Source organism: Crocodylus siamensis, chromosome 3 (genome assembly GCF_052110815.1).
Source record: "Crocodylus siamensis isolate JL-2025a chromosome 3, ASM5211081v1, whole genome shotgun sequence".
Classification (NCBI taxonomy): domain Eukaryota; kingdom Metazoa; phylum Chordata; order Crocodylia; family Crocodylidae; genus Crocodylus; species Crocodylus siamensis.
Genome location: NC_143397.1, coordinates 75,632,773 through 75,654,924, shown reverse-complemented (window position 1 = coordinate 75,654,924; position 22,152 = coordinate 75,632,773). Strand labels below are relative to the sequence as shown.

At 42.6% G+C, this 22,152-nt stretch overlaps 1 protein-coding gene across 2 annotated transcripts in view; it reads left to right on the top strand.

Annotated features, from left to right (window-relative positions):
• SYK (spleen associated tyrosine kinase) overlaps positions 1–22,152 on the top strand; it is a 334,582-nt gene that overhangs the window by 90,453 nt on the left and 221,977 nt on the right. For both annotated transcript variants that reach the window (XM_090038531.1, XM_090038534.1), the window contains exon 2: positions 10,256–10,335. The gene's annotated coding sequence lies outside the window, so the exon portion shown is untranslated. The remainder of the gene's footprint in view (positions 1–10,255; positions 10,336–22,152) is intronic.

The following is a 22,152-nucleotide window of genomic DNA, read 5'->3' as shown; positions in this document are numbered from 1 at the left end:
TCCTTTGGACCCTCTCCATGTTGTCCACATCCCTCCTGAAATGCGGTGCCCAGAACTGGACTCAGTACTCCAACTGCGGCCTGACCAGTGCCGCATAGAGGGGGAGGATCACCTCCTTGGACCTGCTTGAGACGCCACATGGTTGGCCAACCCTATACAGTTAGCAACCCTGTATTGAAAGCTGTTTTACAGACCCATTCAGTGAGGAAGTATAGTATTCTATAAATGGTTTTTCCCTCTTCCCTTGTTTTATAATGCAGTAATCTAGCAATCAAAACCACAGTGACTTCTTCAAAAACAAACAGCTGAGTAAATTAGCAGGAGAAATGACCAATATTTGCATTTGAAAAATTTAACCTAACATTATTTATCCATTATTTCTACTTATTCAATAGCTCTTTCTTTTTATGGAGGTATACAGTATTTTTCTTGCAAATTTCAGTTTCTAAACCTACTAAATTTGTAATAATATATTTATACATCAGTACACAGACTGGCTTCCCTTGAAAGAACAGATCTATAAAAATAGCAGCATTTCTCTGCATATTGGCAAATGCAAATCTTCAGCAGTTATTTGGCACTGTATCTTCTGATCGACTGTAGTATTCAGTTATACCCGTTCCCCTTTCTTCTCAATCTATTGCTGCTTCAGAATTAGCTGGTTTGGGGCACCGATTTGCACAGCTGATGTTATAGATGCCAGTGCTCACTGTGCTGTTCATTGCCATGTGCATTGGGGAATGGGGGAGGTTCTCTGTCATGGTCATCTTAGTATCATCAGCTGGTCTTCTTGGCCTCTTGTATCCATTGTATCTCTCTGTTTCATTGACAGATACAAAGATGATGTTAAGCTATTGCTGACAGATTTCTTTTGGTCACTGATGCATGCTGTGAAATATCATTAATTTGGATATCTGTGTATAAATGAAAACCCTTCTGGAAAAATAAATTACCAGCCAAATTCTCTGTAAAATGCAATGATGCTATTAATTCATTTTGAAAGGTTGTGTTCCCGTGTCCCAAAATTCTTTTTTTGTTTGTTTCTTTGTTAGTTTTCTTTGTGTCGCATTCTTTAACAACCCCTTAAGAAGACAGCCATGGTTCCACATCTGGATGCATAAACATACTCATGAGTTAGTGATCAGTAGAGACTGTGGTATACTGAATTGCAGGAGTGAATAAAAGGAACACTTCTTTATGTGATATCAAGGGGGTAACTAGACTCACTGACCCCAGGGGGTTCCCATCTGGCACTACATTCTTGTGCTTTATTGTGCATGCTACTGTTTCATCTAGGGGTTCTGCTACAGTGTGCATGATGATGGGAACTTAGTACTGTCCTAAGCATCCAAGATATAAATTGGGAATGTTGTGCGTGTGTACAAATGTACATGACTTTGATCCTGCTTGTAAAGTTAGTTAGTTTAGAAGCCCCTGTTTAAAAATCCCTGTAAAGTTAAGCCATTAGTTCAAAGTTTCTTTGTTACACTTGAACCTCTTTTTATTTCCTGAAAATCGTATAAAACATGGGTTTCCTGACAAGCACCCTAACCTCCCTGCCTGTTGCTGCTGCCAGGCAGCAGGGGCTTCAGCCATAGGGGAGTGTTTGTAGCCATGAGGGAGTCCCCTAAACCCACCCCCACCCTGCTCATCTGAGCTCTGCACTCAGGGCTCCAGCTGTGGGGGGGGAGTCCCCTCCCCCTCCCCTGCCCAGCTGAGCTCTGCGCTTGGGGCTGCAGCCATGGGAGGAGTGTCCAGGGGTCCCTACACCCCTCCAACCTGCCCAGCTGAGCTTTGTGTTCCCACTGCCCCTCTTGGGGGAGGAGGTGGAGGGGAAAGAGTTCCCCCCAACATGGAATAGAGCCTCCCCCTGCCCTGCGGGGAAGGAGTGGGGGAAGAGCCGCCCTCTGGGGCTGGGCAGTCTCACAGATCCCCCCTCCCTACCCCAGGGTGCCAGGAGGGAAGGAGGAGGGAGAAGAGCCCCTAACTGAGCAGGGTCCCCCTCCTGGCCCTGGAGAGGTTGGGGAGAGGGAAGAGGGGGAAGAGTTCCCCTCTGGGGCCAGGCAGCCCTGTGTGCCCAGATTGCTCCCAGCTGTCAGGGAGCCACTGGGGCCTGGTCAGACCCCCCTTCTCAGCTCAGCTTCCCTGTGGAAGGGAAGGAAGGGCTGCTCTAGCGCCCCCGGGCTTCTGGCTTTAGTCACTGTAGGCATGTGCCAAATGTCTATCCACTTGTAAACTGGTTCACTGTCTGCAGGTTATACTAACCTGCAAAGACTAAATAAATTCAGGCTCAGGCTTTTTGAATGTCTGCCCCTAGCCTCTAGGAGGGAAGAGTGTCAAAGCTTTCAAGAGAAGGAAAGATCTGGAGAACAAAGAAGGTGGCTCCATGAAAAAATGGTGACTAGTTGAAAGAGAGAGCTCGATAGTGGAAGAGAGGGGGGAAAGGCCCTGGGAAAGAAATAGAGAGAGAGATCCTTGGCTGTGAATGAAGGTTTCAACTAGAGTTGAGAGTATATCAAAATAGATTTGAAACAATGTCCAACCCCTTTATGTCATTTCGAACAGCATAAAGGTAGTTTTCACTTGCACTCACTATCTGTGGCCTCTAAGGACATGGGAGTCCAAATGTGAGAGCGAACCCTGTCAGGACCCCATTGGAGCCAGTAGACCACCTTTTATCTGACTAAATTAATTTTTTATGTTGAGGCAACTCTTGTGTCCAGCTATGCTGCCTTTGGGGGTCAGTATTCATCAATGGAGTGGTGCAAAGTGGTCATCATACTGGTGACTCTCTGACCTAAAATCAAGGTGAAACAAAGAGAACTACCAAGCTGGTAGATGGATCTTTATTTTCTTTCATGCTACAAGTTGAGTTGATATGAAATTTATCAGAAATGAATTGGCAAAAAAAAATTCCATTTACTCAGCTAAAAATGTTTCACATAAATGTCATGGTTTGGTCAAATGTCCTTAAACTGCAGGCATGTCAAGGAAATGAGGCAGGCTTATGAGCTGCTAGAGAGCTTGGGCTTCCCCAGTTCATGGCTCTTGAGCAGCCCTGGCTTGCAAGGGCTTCTAGATTCCTCACCATGGAGCCTGAAACCATAGGAGCCTCAGCTATAACTAGGGAGGGAGCAGAGAGCTTTGAAACCCTTACCTCAGCCATGGATCTCAAGGCTTGTAGGGTCCTGCCAGGGACCCAGGGGCTGGACCACTCTATAGGCTCCAGTTTGTTCAAAGAATTGTTCAAAGTGTAGGTTTCTGGCTTCAAGGCAGGCTTCTGAGAATCCCTGACAGTGCTGACTTGAGCAGGGGATCTTAACATTTCCTGGCTCCCTCCTCCTTTCAGGAAGGTTCCTGAGACAGAACACAATGAACAAAAGCAGATTTCAGATTACTGAAATTTCCCACAAACTAGAAAACCCAAGGTTTGGCCAGCTCTGCTTAGCCACAAGGATAAACTGTTTGAATTGGTGGGTTGCCCTATTGATAGACACAATTCAGTGTCCATTTTTCTCTTTCCACTGAGCTGTAGCACACTGGAAGTAGGAAGCATCACACTCTGTTAAACAATGACAGCCATTAATCCTGAATAACACTGTTGCCTAATTATTGTAATAAGAAGCAATGGCTTATATGGACATGCCCACAGCACAGTCTAATTGGGTAAAATCTCCCCTAGTAAATAATTTTGTAATTTAACTGAGGACATGAATAGCACAAGTTTAAAAATATTAAAATATTAGGGCAATCTATTCAACTCTCAATTGATGAAAGCTAGTATTACTGGAAGATTGAGAAAAGGTTGTTTTGAAATGTGATCCATACTTTCAGGCCATGGGCAGGAATCCAACCACAATTTCAGAAACTCTCAAAATGATTACATGCTTTCTAAATGTTGCTTTAACCTACACTGTGTATCTAGATTTGGATTCTACACTGAATTAAACCACACTGCAATCAGGAGGCATAAAAAGTAACACTTTGGGGATGTGAGATCACTTTTATTATGAAAGATCTGCATTGACACAAGCAGCATAAAAATAGCATACAGTATGGAGCAGCTCTTAGCACAGGATATGAGCATCTCAAAGCAAACTTCAGTACACTATAATGAAAGAAGTGCAGATATAGCTTGTTTGACATTACGTGGGCAAGATTAAACTTAAAACTGAAACATCCGTTTCAGGATGTGGACCGAATCCAATTTGCATTGTCCAAGACATCTAACTTGTGTACAAAGGATGTTGTGGTCATGGGTAATATGGATTACCCTGACATCAACTGGGAGGAGCAGTTGGCCAGATCTAGAACCTCACGAAGGTTCCTGATGTGCGTACAGGACCTACACCTCATGCAGGAAGTACTTGTCCCCACTAGGGAAAACGCCATACTGGATCTGGTGTTAGCCTCTGGGGATGACCTGTTGGGGGGATGTGCTAGTGCAAGGGAGGCTAGGGGACAGTGATCATGAAACAATCCAGTTTGCTATTCAGAGAAAGGTGGGGAGGGTAACTAGCACAGTGCAAATGTTTGACTTTGGGAAAGCCAACTTCAATGTGCTCAGGGCAGTAGTCAGAGAGGCACTCAGAGCCCAGGGTGTAGCTAGTATGGGGGTCCAGGAAAGGCGGTCCTTCCTCAAGGAGGCTATCCTTGGGGCACAGCAGGATGCAATTCCACTGCACAGGAAGGTGGGAAAAGGGTCCAAGAAACCTTCATGGCTGAGCACAGATATCCAGGCTTGCCTGAGGGCAAAGAAAAAAATGTACTGGTGGTAGAAGCAGGGGGCAGGGACAAAGGAGGAGTACACCTCCCTGACCAGAGCTTGTAGGGATTTGGTAAGGGAGACTAAAGCAGCACTGGAGCTTAGATTAGCTTCTGGGATTAAGGATAACAAAAAGTCCTTCTTCAAATATATAGGTAGCAAGAAGAAGTCCCGGGGTAACATTGAACCCCTACAGGACAGGGCAGGGCAGTTGGTGACAGATGTGCGAGAGAAGGCAGAATTCTTTAACAAGTTCTTTGCCTCCGTGTTCCTGTCTGCTGACAATGGGGTGCTCTCAGATGATAGTGTAGAGAGACCCAGGAAGGATGCGAGTCCCCTGACTGTTAGTTCAGACCTAATTAAGGACTACCTGGAGGGCTTAGATGTATCCAAGTTGGTGGGCCCAGATGACCTTCATACATGGGTGCTGAGGGAACTGGTTAGTGTCATTGTGGAGCCATTGGCATGGCTGTTTGAGGACTCCTGGTGCTCGGGCCAAGTCCCTGAGGACTGGAAAAGGGCCAATGTGGTCCCTATTTTCCAGAAGGGGAGGAAGGAAGAGCCTGGCAACTACAGGCCAGTCAGCCTCACTTCTATCCTGGGGAAGGTCTTTGAAAAAATTATCAAGGGCCACATTTGTGAGAGCCCTGCAGGGGAAGTGATGTTGAGGGGTAACCAACACGGGTTTGTGCCAGGCCGCTCTGCCTGACTAACCTGGTCTCTTTCTATGAACAGGTAACAAAAAGCTTAGATGTGAAGGAGGAAGTCGATGTCATCTTCTTGGACTTCCAGGAGGCCTTCAACACAGTGTCCCATCCAATTCTGGTGGGCAAGCTGCGGGACTGCGGCATTGACAAATGCACAGTCACATGGGTGGCAAACTGGCTCCAGGGGTGCACCCAGAGGGTGGTGGTGGATGGGTCAATGTCAACCTGGAAGGGTGTGGGCAGCAGAGTCCTCCAGGGCTTGGTCCTTGGGCCGGTGCTGTTCAACATCTTCATTAGCGACCTGGACAAGGGTGTGGAGAGCACCCTGTTCAAGTTCGCTGATAACCCTAAGCTGTGGGGTAAAGTGAATACACCGGCAGACAGGGACCGCATCCAGGCAGATCTGGATAGGTTAGAGAAGTGGGCGGATCTGAACAGGATGCAGTTCAACAAGGACAAGTGCAGAGTGCTGCACCTGGGGAGAGGGAACCAGCGTTATGGATATAGGTTAGGGGCTGACCCCCTCGGCAGCACAGAGGCAGAGAGGGATCTTGGAGTCATTATTGACTCCAGGATGAATATGAGTCGCTGATGCGATGAAGCAATAGGCAGAGCCAACCACAGCCTGTCATACATCAACAGAGGCATCACTAACAGGTCCAGAGAGGTCTTGCTCCCCCTCTATGCGGAGCTGGTCAGGCTGCAGCTGGAGTACTGTGTCCAGTTCTGGGTGCCGCACTTCAAGAGGGATGGGGAGAACCTGGAGAGGATCCAGAGGAGGCTACTCGTATGGCTAGGGTTCTCCGTGGCCAGCCCTATGAGAAGAGGCTGAGGGACCTGAATCTCTTCAGTCTCTGCAAGAGGAGACTGAGGGGGAGATCTTGTGGCTGCCTACAACTTTATCAGGGGCCACCAGCAGGGACTTGGGGAAAGTCTGTTCACCAGAGCCCCCCTTGGGGTCACCAGGAACAATGGCCACAAGCTGAGGGAGGATAGGTTTAGGTTAGATATTAGGAAGAACTACTTCATGGTAAGGGTGGCCAGAGCCTGGAACAGTCTCCCCAGAGAGGTGGCGCTCTCACCTTCCCTGGAGATCTTCAAGAGGAGACTGGATAGGCACCTGGGTGGGGTTTTATGACCCCTCCGACCCCCAGTGCTCATTCCTGCCCATGGCAGGAGGTCGGACTAGATTATCTGTCTAGGTCCCTTCTGACTCACTGATTCAGATGAAAAGGAGTGATCTCTTCTCACTAGCTGTGGGTGGTGTTAGCTTTGGCACCCCAATCTCAGAGAGATTTGGAAAAGACTCTCTGGTCCCATCACAACTCAGTTCAGCTAATCCAACTTAGGGATGGACTAACCAATGGGTAGATAGTCTTTATAAAACACTCTTGTTTCTTTCTTTGGGTGGCAAATATTATCTTGTGCTTCTAAAACTCGGTTCTCATCAGTAGCAATTAGATACAACTGTATTTCCCCACCTCAGAAAATGCTTGTAAAAATAAATGCAAGAAAAGCTGAGAGGTGGTCAGATGCTATGGCACTGGTTCTCAACCTTTTTTGACCCAAGGCACCCTCAGAGAAAATGTCAGCTATTAGTTTTCTCTCACTTTTTTACTCCAGAAATGTAATAGAGTTTTTTTTCTGTTGCAAAGAACTCAGACCACAATAGGTCAGGATATTTTAATACTAGGGTTCATATTTGAAATCTCTGGGTTTATCTTGTGAATCATGTTTGCACACTGTAGCAGGGCACTAAGGTGCCTGCTACTTTTGGAGCAGTGAGGAAGGAGCACAGCTGCAGGTTTCAATGGCAACCAGAGGGAGCCAGTGACCCACACCTGCTAGCTGACAGCTGACCAGAAGGGGCAGGGCCTGGCTCCCATTTAAACCCCAGGGCTGAGGCCAGGTGGGCAGTTCTGTGCTTGCAGCCAAGGGGAAAGGAGTTCTGCCTGAGTGAGCAAAGGGGACCAAAGGCTGGAATGATGTTTTAGCCGAGCAGCGTGAATTTATGTTATAGCCCAGGGGCTTGTGTTTTGTTTGATGTTTAGAACCAGAAGTTTGGGTGAGGCTATTAGGAGTTGGAGGAGGCCTCCTACAGGACCCACAGCAGCGTGGAGATCCCAGCCCCAGAGGGGGCTCAGTGTGAGACAGGGCTGTGGAAAGCCCAGGGAGGACAAGGAGGGGCCGAAGAGTAACGAGGCCCCATATTGGAGAAGGCTAGAACCTCAGAGTCAAACCCGGGTGGGCAAAAGACCCCAACATACAAAATATAATAGGCAGTCTTCCACTTGTAAGAACAACTACAATAATTTCCATCAAGACATGGCAGAAGAGTAGAGGGCGGGACATAAGAGTTCCAAAACAGAGTCCAAGGATACCCCATGTAAAGCTCAGTTTAACAGAGAAGATGGCATTGGGGAGGGCAACCTGTTACACACACCTTACAGCACTAATATTGTGTAGCACCCTGTGGCACTCTTGAAAGGACCTTAAGGCATATCAGTGTTAGAATTACACAGCTTGCATCTTGCTCTTGATAAGAAAAGAATGCTGCCCAAGGTTTCTCCCTCTCCCTCCTTAGTCTTTCTCATGCTGATTACAGAAACTGCATAGCCTTGGGAATGAACTGTTGATGAACCCTTGTGGCACTGAGCATGCTTAATTAGCTGTTGCATATTTACCTCTCCGCCCTCCCTACTCAAATGACTAATTATACTATACATGCGATGTATGTGATGATGTAGTTACATGTATGTTTGTATGAAACGGAAGTAAGCTGCAAGAACTTCTGTGTCTGCGCACGCGCCCAGGAGATTTGAGAAGATAAATGCCATTTGCAAACACAATCAGGGGTCAGAGTTAATTTGAGCATCTAGCTCTGCTCTGACCTTTGCTTGCAAGCAAATAGACCCTTAAGTGCCAACTGATGTCTGTGTGTCTGTGATCTCTGTGCGCCTCCAGGGAACGAACCGCCGTTTGTGCAACATCAGTGTGCTATGGGCCTTTTTTGGGGAGGAGGTGGGAGGAGAGATCTGCCGCAAAGAAAACTTTTTTACAGGTTGTTTTTTTTTTTAATTCACTATCAGTCAGTTGTTCTACCTTGATTATTTCAGAAAATAGATGGATCAATGAACTTTTTTTTAAATCCAGGTTAATATATTAACCTCCTATTAAAAAAGATCTTTACAACAGAATTGTACCGTATGGAACCCCTACAAACATGCAGTGCTCCCTTTCAGGTAGTAAAAGCCCTAAAAACTCTCTCTGGAGGTATTGAGTTTCCTTGATAATTTTTTAACATATCATGTGGCATTTTTTTAAACTAATAACTATAGGATAAATACTACTGCATTGTAAATAACTAAATGCCAGTTAACTACTGGAAACATTCATTGAAGTACTTCCAGATGTGATGCTTTGTAACCTTTCAATCCAACAGTAATTTGAATATTCTCCCAGATAATCAATAATGTTCAATCTTCTAACAAGTTGATCCACCATATGAACCAACATCTTAGTCTTTGAGCAGTTCGAAAAGGAGAAAGTAGATCAGACTTTCATTTATAGAAGATTTAAGGGTCATTAATATAAAGAATTATTTAAATAATTTAATTAAATATATAAATTATATATAAAAATGCCTCTTAAATCCTTTCTTCACTGGGTGGCTACAGAAAATAGCAAGACATTACCAGTAATATTATGCGAAGTCAGTTCGAAATGTGATGAAAATCTCACCTAAACTTATTTTAGAATCTGTGAATCGTCAGCTATGTTGATAATTTTTGTAACAAAACTTGTGAAGTGAATGAACAAGCTGCCCGTCACAAGTATATTGATAGCAGTTTAGAACTTGAATAATAAACTAGTGGCAAAAAGAAAGATTTAAAAACTGTTTTTTTGTTAATCTATGTAATGGTCACTTTTATATTGGTATTAGAAAATATTGTATTGTATATGTTGATGCAAAATCCTTCCATCAGCAATCATGAACTATCTGGGATTAGATAGATGTTAGATTAACAGGTTAAATGGTGATGGAAACGAATTATGCCATGAAATTATTGTTTTCACATTTATGATGAGTTTGTCTGATAGCTGTAAAGAGGAGCACTTAGGGTGATTACCATCATGGAAAGAATGGAAGCTGCATTTGCCTTTAAATGAACACTACTACATGTTCAAATATTGAAAATCTGCAGTTAAATGTTTTAATCAGAGCAAAAGTATTGAATGTCTGAGTGAACTGTTATTAAGAAGTCTTTTTTTACATAAGCAGAGAAAGGAGTGAGAAGTCAGACTTAATATAGAAAATCAATCTTTGGGCTAACCTATTCATTCAGTCTTAGAAGTTATAGAAAATAGGGTGGAAGGGACCTCAAGATTTAATCTAATCCATCCCCTTTCCTAAGGCAAAATCAATTATATTTAAATCATTCTTGACAGAGGTTTGTCTAACCTACTTCTAAACCCTCTAGTGATGGAGATTTCAAAACTCCTCTAAGAAATGTATTCTGTTGCTTTACTATCCTCAAAGTTAATAATGTTTCCTAGCATCTAACCTAAATCTCCCTTGTTACAGTAAAAGGTTATACATTGTTGTTCTTTTCTACTTTTGATATGGCTTAATCTTTGCACTAACCTTTTTTGTATTCAAAAACTGTTTTCATGTGACCCAGCAGTTTTTTCTTCTCTAGACCAAAAAACCCCCCCATTTCTTTGATCTTTCCTCATTGGTTATATTATCTAGACTTCTGACCGCTATTGTTGCTCTTTTCAGGACTCTCTCCAATTGATGCACATCTTTCTTGGAGTTTGATGCCCAATCTGGCCATAGTACTCCAGCTGAGACATTATGTGGTAAGTAAAATGTCTATTGCCTATCATGGATATCAGTTCAGGGCATGGCTTTCTTAACACAAACTTGAAAATCTATTAGAGATCTGTATGTATAAAAGTGTATCTATAATTAATTATGAAAACAATTGTAAATGTTTGCCTCTACAGTCCTCAGTTCTTTCTCTGTTTTTAAATATGCAAATCTACTGACAGGTTGGGGCAAAACATACATCATATATTGTATGATTAAGTATCCCCAACCATTAGACACATAAAGATTTGTTTGCTTTGGATGAGAAGATACCATCAAACAAATCTGTAACTATATGCAGAGTTGCAAGGTATATGTGTCCTTCACCTATGATTTGCGTGTTCAAAAAAAGATTTAGCTTCTGAAAAATGTAACAACATTTTGTGTAAAAAATCTTGAAACCATTTCCTATATTCTTTTATATCTTTACTCGTATTCTGGGATGCAGTGATTATGTACTTTTAGTGGCATACACAAGAATAGTGAATAAGCACAAATACAAATCCTTTTGCAGCTGTAGAGTTCTATATGTCGTGTTGTCAGCATCAGGATTATCACTATGTGATAGGGGCAATGCCCTGAGAGAGAACTTACCTCTAAGCCAGTGGGACACTGCCAAGAACTGGAAGTCCGGCAGGAGCAAAACCACAGTGGGGGAAAACCCCGTGGCAGCAGAAGAGAAAAAAAGAACAATGAGCCCAGGAAGAGCCAGGATTGGCTGTAGCCCCAGCATAGACTCACTGTATGGTAGCATGCCAGCACCAGTTCACCACCCAGCCACTCAAGGAAAGGATAAAAGTTCCAATGGAATCAGAGCAGGGAAAACTGGAAGTGAGGCTTCAGGTGGGGCCAGAAGAGCCCCGAGTAAGAGAGAGCTCTAGAGAAGAGCAGTGGTGGCTGCCCCAGGAAGGGGTACCTGGAGTTGAGACAAGCGTGCAAGGGTACTTGCAGGCTTGTCTCAAGGTACTTACCCAAAGCAGAGTCATGGATCCTAGATGCCTCTGGACCTGACTGGACCACCAGGGACCCTGCAAAGGAGAAGAGAGCCAGGAGTCTGGCCCAGAGTGGATACGCAGGCAGGAAAAGTAGAGACATACCTGGGAACAAGGTAACCGGGCAACAAGGACCATAAGTCAATTTCACTACAGCCTGGAGCCCAGGCCAAGAAAGGTTCACGCCCTATTTATTCTGAAGTTAAAAGAACAAGACAAAATTAACACCATGGCTCACCCTAGCGGTGGGCAGAAGATAACAACTTAAGGTTGGCATAATGCATGAAGTAGGGGAGGCAGAGCCCCAAATCAGGTACCGGACATGCAGAGTTGAAGGAGTGTCCCAGGGAAGGTGAAACATAACACCTTACTTCTGATAAAAAAAAACTTATTTTCTATCAAAGACATGGCAGGAGAGAACCCCTGAAGGCCTACCAAGATTAATAATTTAACATCAAGCTATCCCATTCCGAAAGAGACGATGAAACCTGAAAGGTCCATGAGAGCTAGACGTACTACTGAACACTATGGGAAGTTACACACCACCATCTCAAGTTTGCAGAAAGCAAAACATTTAAATTTGACTGCATGTTTTCTAGTGCTCCTTCCTTTCCAAGAACCACACAAACAACTGTTTTGGTATGGATGCATGACAAAGCAATGCAAAGAATAAGAGAAGTATCATTATTAATAATTCTGTTTTAGCAGATCAACTCATCAACATCCTAAAGATGGGGGAGACTCAAAACTAAAATGGATAATTAATCATACACATGTGATAAGCATGCTAATCATTTTGAAATAGCTAATTGGATGTCTTTTAACAATACTATTAGATTTCCGTGTGCCACAACAGATTTCTGACTTATCACATCTTTTGCCTGACATTTAACATTATATTGTGCTTCCCACAACTCTCCTCATGCTTCATACTGTATCAGATCTGATCATGATTTGATGATATATAATTGAACTTGGCGTGTCTTAAAGTGATGTTATTTTTCAGGAACTGTTTAAAAAATGCATTTACTCATCTGTTATCCAAGAGTCTGTTGCTAATCAAAAGTAGTGTTAAGTTAAGGATGATGTAATTTACACACCTTTATATGTTGTTAGGACAATTTACAGTCCGTGCTGAAAATATGGAGTGTGGGGAATACTTTTTTGTTCCCAGCTTGCCTCTTGCAGCCTCTCAAACTGCTTTGAGAGGCTGCAACAGGCATGTGCGCTCTCATCTGGGTGCACCCTTTGTTGTGAATATTTAAATTGAAAAATGAAAATGGAAAGAATAGAATAATCTTCTATTTTGCCTGGTTCATGTGACTTCTGTATCAGAAGAAAGAGCATATCAGACCAGAGCTATTATGATGATGAAGGTGAATATAGGTGGATTGTGGGAGGTGGAAGGGAGCTAGCTGAGAATGGGATAGGGACCGATCCATTAAAGCATAACTGGAGTGTTGAACAGTGTAACTACTCATTTCCTTGTTTTTTATGGGTTGTGTTGGTGAGTATATGCAGTGTAGGCTCACCAGTAACCAATAACCAGTGTTATCGCTTCTCGGCCTCTTGTGGTTTGGATCAAGTGTAGTTCCTAAGTCAGCATTCACAGTTTTGGTTTTTTTTCTGTAGGAATAAACATTGAAATGGACAGCTCTAAAGATTTCAATATATGCTTCAGTATGGTGATGATAATTAAAAATATATATCTGTAGAACCTGTCTTACTTAAAACGGGTTGTTACCAGATTTGCCCATCATTTTGGGGTGTGCCTATTTATTAGGGATACGTTTTTGGGGTATTTGTAATTCTATCAATGTGCTGCTTGTGTTATTTGTGTTTCTATACGGAGCTGTATCTCTCCCTTCCGCAAGTCCTCACCCCCAATGGAGCTATCTCACAGGACTCCATTTCAGTGGGGCTGGGTTCTTCCAGTCACCAAATCAGTCACACACACACACACACACACACACACACACAGATTAATGTGACAAGCCTGACCCAGTCAAGTTGGTCAGCATGGACAGGCTGGCACCTTCATATGCCAGGAAGTAGTTCATTTAAGGTAACAATAAAATGCAGTCAGACACAAGCACACAGGTGAACAGAATACATCTGAATCTGGCTGGGTGTCCAGCTGACACCCTCATGGGCCAGCATCCAGTTCATTAGGGCACGTCTGAGCCAAACTGGGTCAATCAGCCTGTACAAGCTGATCCCCTTTTGTGTTTCAAACTCAGCACGTCCTGATCTTTAGCCTCTTGTTGAGCAGACCCCACAGTATTTTTGGGCTTCACAGGGATCTTTGGCTTAGGTAAAAGAAGCGTTTCTGCAGAGCAAGTGGGGAAGGAGAAGAAGAGAAGGAAAAATATACCGAGTTACTATCAGTTTGACTATGAAAGTTATTTATTGCTAAGAATATGAAATATATAATGATACTAGTAGTAATAGACATGCGAAGGAAAATGAACACAAACAGTTACAATACCACCCTGGTTTCACTAAATATTTCAGGAAACTTAGCTCAAGCTTAACTAATACAGTTCAGGTTCAGAAATCTATGCCTAGAGAGAGAAAAGAGAGAGAGAGCGAAATGCAAACCTCTGATTTTTCTCTTGTTTCTGTTTTTTTGATAAAGGCTTACATGTGTACTTTTCTCAAAGACTAGAATATTACCATTCTTATTGGGCTGTACATTATATTTAATACTTGAATGATATTTTACAAAAGTGTGGCTTGCTGTCTGAATCACTGACCAGATAAGATGAAGTAAATGCACAGCTAAAGCACTAAGTATTCCAAAAAAGCCAGATATTATGAAGTTAAGAAAAAGCAATTTCCTTTTTTTCTGGAAACTCCAGTAACAGTACAAATGAAAAGTAGACCTTTGAACTCTCAGGGAAGATTCTTTACGTTAATCTTTTTGTTACTTTGAATCCTGAGTCTGTGTTTAGCTTCATGGCTACATGCAAAATTAGAAAATGAGCTTGATCTATGAAAGGATACTGACTCTAACTGTTTGAAACTGAAAAGATCTAATGTTATTGCTACTAGAAAACATCTAAAATAGTTAATACTGAGAAGCTTGTAGTCTGCTGTAAAACCATTGTATGTTCTCTTCAGTTTATATAAATATTAACTTGGATCTCTAAGCAGCAGTACTTTGCAGACACCGTCAACTTTAAGTTTTTAGTTATGCAAATGTAATGAAATGGTATTACAGTCCAGAACTGAAAAGAGCTGATATGGTATATTTTAGGGCTGTCAATTAATTGCTGTTAACATGTTCAATTAATGCATTAATTGGTTCTTGTGTTTAATTTTTGTAATGTGTTAATTGCTCACGTAGTTTTGGAGCCTGCCCAGGCTCTGCTCCACTGCTGTCACTGCCACCTTCAGGCTGCCCAGTGAGGCAGTGGTGGCAGTGGGAAGGGGCACATACACAGACACAGGCACACAAGCAGCTGCTGCATGCATGTGGCCAGGAATGCAGCCCAGTGGTGGTATGCACAGTAGTGCCCTGCCACTTCCTCTGTAGGGAAGAGGGAGGGGGCATGGGAGGGGCAGATCAAGGCCCCCATGGTGAGAGGGAGGGGGGCAGGACCAAAGGCTTGGTTGAATGGGGTCCTGGGGCTGAGACCACTCATGGGATGAAGCCATGGCAGCTCATCCATGGACGCAGGGGAGGGGTGACTCCCCACTGCTGTGCGTACCCTCTAGGAGAGGTATGGGGGGCATGTGCCCCCCCTGGATTTTTGCACAAGGCAGAGGAGGGCTGCCCACTGCAGGCTGGGGCTCTGCACCCTGCAGCCTTTGACCTGGGAGCCATGTGGTGCCATGTTGTGCCTCCTGCTTATGGGTGGGTAGGGGATGCATGGTGCAGCCAGGGCATGGCCACTGCATGGCTCCTGGGGCAAAAGCAGCAGGACAAAGAGCCCCAACCTGCAGCAAGCAGCCTTCCTCTGTCCTGTGCACAAATCAGGAGGCCCCAGCGGTGTGCACAGCTTCAGGGAGCTATGCCCCTGGACGAGCCACCCATGGCTTCATCCCATGATCCGCCCTAGCCCCAAAGATGAATTCACCCCAGCCCCTGCCCTGGCCCCCTTCCTCCCTCACTGTGGGGGCCTCAATCTTCCACCCCCCACCACCTCCCTTCCCTCACCCCCCACCCCTTCCACACACTTATCTGGTGGATGCTACTGTATGTGCCACCCAGGCTGCATTCCTGCAGGGTTACCATATTTCCAGTTTCAAAAAAGAGGATGATTATGGGGGTGCAGTGATATATCCGTGGCCTGCCCCTACCCCTCAGTTCTAAGCCACAGCCCCCCCAGCCCTGCTGTTGCCCCTCACCCCTGACCCACAGTACCCTGCATCCTGCTAGAGCATGTGGTGACTCCCCCTCCCCAGTCTCCAAACCCCAAACACACCCACAGCCCCCCACACCTTCACAAATGCTTTGCCACATTAGCCCCACACCCACTTTCCAACCATACCAAATACCTGCATAAGTTTGCATAATTTTGAGTTTGTCTGCACATAACTGAGTTTTTAGCTGTGTGACTAAAACCATAATTAATTGCAACCAAGATTTTTAATTGCCCAACTAATTGTGATCAAATTTTTTAATTGTTTGACAGCCCTAGTGTATTTTATTGACTTTTGGAAACCTATATGCTATAAGATACAAGAAGCCATAATATTTCAAGGTATAAGTTTTTTTAACATTTGAAAAATACTGGCATATTATCTTTAGTCACCCATCCTAAATTTGAAAAAGATATGAATCTTAAATTAAAATGTGCCAGGTAGTGGTGGTATGGCTCAAAAAGAATTTATCTATTGTACCCTCGGCCATATTCAAGTATTAACATCTTACTGTCTGCAGTGTTGTTTGCAAGGTGCAACTTCTGTGGGATTGGCTACCTTTGGAAACAACATCACACTGTGCAAGTGGGAACACCTAATAAGTGGAAATGGAAGAATGTACCAAATTCCTTCCCCTTCTGTCATTCAAATCTGCATTCATTTAAAGCCTTGCTTGCCTAAGATTTTTCTAGCTTTTTCTGTATCTTCATTGAAACAATCTGATCCATATCCCTAATTTCCCAATTAATATGCAAAAGTTAAAAAAAAAAAACTTGAAACCTTCTAGTTTTATTGGTGTGTTTCTCTTTGATATGTTCACACACTCATGAACATTAAGAGAATAGCAAGGGGGAAATCACCAATTTTAAATACAAAACTACCTTTAAAAACTATATAATCTAATCGGTGACCATCTGGCATGAAAGGCATGATTTTCTTCTTTTTATCAGTAAGTACACAAAGCTTAATCCTCCCTCTGAATCCTAGATTTAGTAATCATGTTGTCTGCATGACATTAATGTAATTTATAGAATGGTGAGGCTTTTTCTTTATTTGGCCATGCATTGTGCTTCTAACAGGTCATTGTGTAAAACAGATCATCCATCCATTTTGGTGCAAAGAAAATTTGTATTAAATAAGATGCCCAAAGCTAGCTTGTTTTTTCCCCAAACTGGCAGGACAGGCAGTAACAGGCCTGAAAGGTAATCCTGGGCCAGATGCACTTTTCCCTCTGTGCAGATGATGAACTCAAGCATAAAAAATACAATGAGTCACAGCTCTTCCTGCCCACACTATTGTCACCATGGCAACTGCTGTTACCAGGTGGGGATTTTGCTCATACATCATAGTCACTACATCCAGTTTAAACAGGCCAGAAAAATGTCCCTAACCAAAGACTGACCTGACTGACGTAAATTTTTTAAAAAGTAATACCTAGTATTAATTTATAACATGATCTATAATTGATTTTTCTAAAAGTGCCCTTCCTTCCCTGGGCCCCACATGCTAAAACTGTAGCATGCCTTATATACTACTTCTTAGCTTTTTTGCCACAGTAATTTAAGGTTAATTTACAAAAATGTTAGATCGGTGGTCTAATACACCAAGATCTTGCAACAGTGGTATTGCAATATTTGGGGTGGACAATACAGGATTTCATATTAACTTTACATAATACGGGGCCAAAGAAAATTATACTCGGGGCATCATGGTGCTTTTGAGAAAGGTCACAAAATTTAGTAGAATGGTAGACTATAACATAACCCTTGGCTTAATTTTGCAACTGTTTAAATGCATAGGAATTAATTCCCATATACCCATTCAATAATTTTAATAAAAGTCCCAAGACTATGTCTTTTAAATGCTTTTATTTTGAGCATTTTTATATCACTATATTGTTAATTCAGCCGTTATGTTCTAATGTTTTCTCAGTTCCCCAATTATACATACATGCACTTAGGAAAAGTATAGATGTTACAAGATGGAGAAAGTCCCCATAGGTAGGAAATAAATGTCTTGTACCATCTGCACTTTTCCCAGAGCCTGACAAAGGGACTTTGATCCTGAAAGCTTGCAGAAAAGGACAGTTTTCTTGTGATTTCTCAGTTGGTCTAATAAAAGGTATCATTTTGGAACCAAGAGTTCTAGTTTTTTGTATGTCTTCTTGTCTCAGATTAACACAGCTACCAAGTACATCCATAAAAGACTTAGGAATGTAAAAATTAGGTATTGCAACATCTATTTTTTTTTTTTTTTTTTTTACTGCCTGACCCCTGGAGGCAGTGAATACACAACCCAGATGTAGGTACCTTCACTTTCTTAGAGCTGTGATTTTTAAGTGCCCAAGAATGGAGATTCAAAAATCCCATATGCTGAATGGGGACCCACGTAAATCAAGGTAATATAAAGGCTACGTAAGCACGGGGGTGTTTCAATGCCTGCTCTAGAGCTTAGACTCCCGTGTACACTGGGGAACAACAGCCTGAAACTTCTTCTCGGGGTAAATGCCCACAACTGTCCATTGCAAGAAATAAGGGAAGCTTCCATACTCAGAGGAATAATAATATAGGCACTTGGAAAATGTTGGGACCAGATTTTGAGCATCTCCAGAGTTACATAACTGCCACTGAATGGGGGCTTTTGGTACACATTTTTTGGATTAAGAAGCCTAAGTTTGCCAAAGTGTTGTCTTAGACCCTTAACTCCATTTTCAGATCTGGCTCTGCAGTCTCCCATGCTGTTCACCTGTGCATCAAGTCCATGTGATTTTTTTCTGGCTTTTCCGTCACTTTAGGAAAGAAACAGGCTTGTTAATGGGTTGGAACTTGGTCGGTGTCCCAGGGGTTCTCTCCTGCCATGTCTTTGCTGGAAAATTATTTCAATGGGGAGGAAGATGGTCTATCCCATCACCCCGGCACCTTTCTTCGTCCCAGTTGTCCTTCCTGCTCAGGGCTTCGTCTCCCCTACACCCCACCTTACACCAACCAAAGATGCCATTTCCTGGGTCACCACAGTTGGTGTCACGTGCACTTTGGTGTCTTGGCCCTTTGAATTTATGATGGTGGGATCGGGATGTTGTTTGACCTGAGTATTCCCTACTGCACCTTGCCTCCATTTATGCAGCTTGCAGATCCCAGGCTGTCCTGTCCCCCAGCATCCCACTCATAATTTAGGCTTTATATTTTCTGTGGGTCCATTGTTCATTGGTCCTTGCCCTGTTTGGTCCTGCCAGGATCCAGTCTATACTGTAGATATCTGATACCCACGGAGTCTCCTCAAGTAAGATATTGGAGTCACCTGTGGCTTTGACTATTTAAGAAAACCCCTTCCCGGGGCAGCCACAACATCCCTGCACCAGGACTGTGTTCCTCCGGGCCAGTTGGGCACCTCACTTCCAGGCCCTCCTGCTGATTTCCAAACAGGCTTTTTATCCCAGCTTCAGGAGTCTGAGCAGCAAATTGGTCCCAGCATGCTGCTATAAAGTATACCCACACTGACATGGGAGCCAGTCCCAGCACCTCCTGGCTTGGAAGGTTATTTCCGTTTTTTTTCTTCACTGTGGTGTTCCTGTCTATCATGGTTTCACTTTTGCTGTGCTCCAGTTCCAGCACAGCATCCCACCGGCTTCACTCCTCGCCCGGCTGAGTTAGGTTTTTTCCACAGGCTCTCAGAGCCGCAGTTTCAACTTTGGAGAAAGAAGAGGAAAAATAAAAGGGGTAATTCTCCAAGTTTTCCCTGGTAAGCAGTCTGGTAGCTTATATTGAAAGGGTAGCATCTACTTGTATGTCTCTCTTTTTTTTTTTTTTTAGTAGACTATAACCATGCACACAAATAAAAACCATGAAGCATGCTACTACCTGGTAATAAAGTTTTAATTCTGTTTGAATGGTTCTTAGACTTGTAAGTGACACCATTTGTGTATGAAACTGCAAGTTAAGTGTCACTTGTGATGGTACAATATTTTAAATTCTAGGTATGGTTTTAATTTGGCCTAACTTCTCTAAACTTTGTGCTATCGAAGTGCAAGTTTAAGACCTAAGCTTAGTTTCTGCCTTAGTTACTAACAGAAGAAATATCCTTGCAATGCATTTGAAAGTGCATTAAGCATGGAAAATGAAATATAGTTATCATTGCTTCAATTCAGATTTTTGCTGAAGGCAGATTTTGGTAGGGTCCATCTAACTCATGGTGCTTTCAGTGAAGCACCATAAATTAGACCAGGGAGCTGCATGTCTGTCAGTCATTTGGCAGTGAACTTGGCTATAATGGATATCTGGTCATGTGGCTGACCTAACACTTGCTAAATTACTTCTTTATGTGTTGTTGGCTATAAAACTGGAGTGTCTTAACTACAGTAGCCTGATGAGTTGCTAGGGTCTGGCAAACTTTGGCTTATCAATGTTTCAGTTACTTTTTGAGGTACAGTAAAATCCCTGTTATCTGGCATGAGTGAGGAATGCCAGGTGCCAGTTATGTAAAAACTCCAGTTATCTGAGGCAGATAACATGGAACGGGGAGGGGTTGGGGAGGGGGGTGGCAGCGGCCTCATGTGGAAAAGCAGCAGCACAGGGAGGTGGGTGGCAGTGGCAGTTGTTGCATGCAAGCTTCCCTCCCCCCGCCCCTCTTGCATCCAGCCAGAAATTCTAGTTAGTAGAGTATTCTGGCTTGTAGAATGTCAGATAACAGGGATTTTACTGTATCTATTGATCATTCTTTTGTCTGTCATCTATATCATTCACTGTTATAATTCTTCTGCTTCAAGTAAACATGCCGTGCTTTCTTGTCCTGACAGCACGCTTCCATGAACTTGGAGTCAAAAAACAAAGGTCAATGCATGCAGTTTTATGTTCCCTTGCAGTTGTTCAGTAATAATTAACATATCAAATAGAAGGTTTGCATCATGATAGTTAAGAAAATATTTCCCCCATCACAATCTGTCTTACATTTGCAGCTGTTTCCTCATGTCACTTATCAGTTGGCATTGATCATTGCCAAATGTACGCAGAGTAATCACCTGTTTCTGCTGTAGGTGGGTCATTCTGCAGTCCAGACATTATTTGTCCTGCAGTCCTATTTTGATCACAGATAAAAGAGTTTAATTTGTCTTGGATAAATCTTGTGACAGTAGATGAGAAATTTGGTTTTGGAAGTGGCCATCTTTAATTCCAAAGTCAGTTCTCAACCCAGTCCAATCCTACATTCTCCAATGTAACCTAGATAAATCTGTTTTGTTTAATTTATTGGATTGGGTTTTCACAGTACAAAACAACAAACAAGGCAAGTATTGAGAAGAACAGAAGTTAAAAGAAAAAAAGAGTACTTTAGTTGAAAATATCTCTATATATTGAGTTGATAGGCTTGTCCTTGAAAAACAGACAAAGAAATATACACTTGACATCACAGATTACCAAATAAAACTTAAGTTCAAGCTATTTCCCCCAAAAGGAGGAATTTAGTATGGACTTCATAAAGTACAACCATTCTGAATTTATTTCAGAACATAAAGCAATATAAGCACCAATGTACTAGTACAACCAGGCAAATTTTAGAAACTATAATACCATATGAAGGTGAAACCTGTATTTTTCTTTTTCCAAAAATGAGTATTATTGGAAGGAGTGAATCTATACAGATAAATAAAGAACTGGAATAAGCCATGTCCCCCAAGAACGTATTATATATAAAGATACACTGGGGGAGATACCCTAAAGGTGAAAATAAATAACAATCCAGACTAATATTATAAACCAAAGAACATAAAAAATAATGACCTTGCTTAAAAACCCTAGATTTCTGCTTCTTATAGTACCCCTAATAATGTAAATTCTGCTAGAAAAGAGTGCCCCCAGCAGTTTAAATGGGCTTTCTTGATAGGATTGTAAAACTAATGTATTTCCCAAATGTGACTGTCATACTGTTCCTTTTCATTAAAATAACCAAAATAATTTATCTCCTACATGCTACAAACATTTGATACATCTTACCACAACCTTCTAATACAAAAATTACTTTTATGGGCATTTTCTTATGCAAATAATGATACTTGGAAACATGCAACTGACTGGACCAATAGATTAATGATTCTTAACCAGGGTGCTGTAGCAACCTGAAATGCTGCAAGATCCTGTTAGGAGTCCTGCTCAATATTAGCACTGTTAGGTATTTAAATATTTTCATATGATTCATAAAATAAAGCCAAAGATCCCAAATAGGAATTCATCACATCAAAAAACATTCAGACTTGTGGTTTTTCTGGGTTCTTTGCAACAGAAGAATTGTACTATTTTTCTCTAGTAAAAAAAAATAAGTGAAAACCCAAAGCTGGCATTTTCCAAAGGGTGCCTGGAATCTAAAATGGTTGAGAACCACTGCTTTTGACACTAAGGGCACAGACAGAAGTTTCAGTTGTCAAGTGACTGTCCCCTTGAAAGCACACTTTAAAAGTCC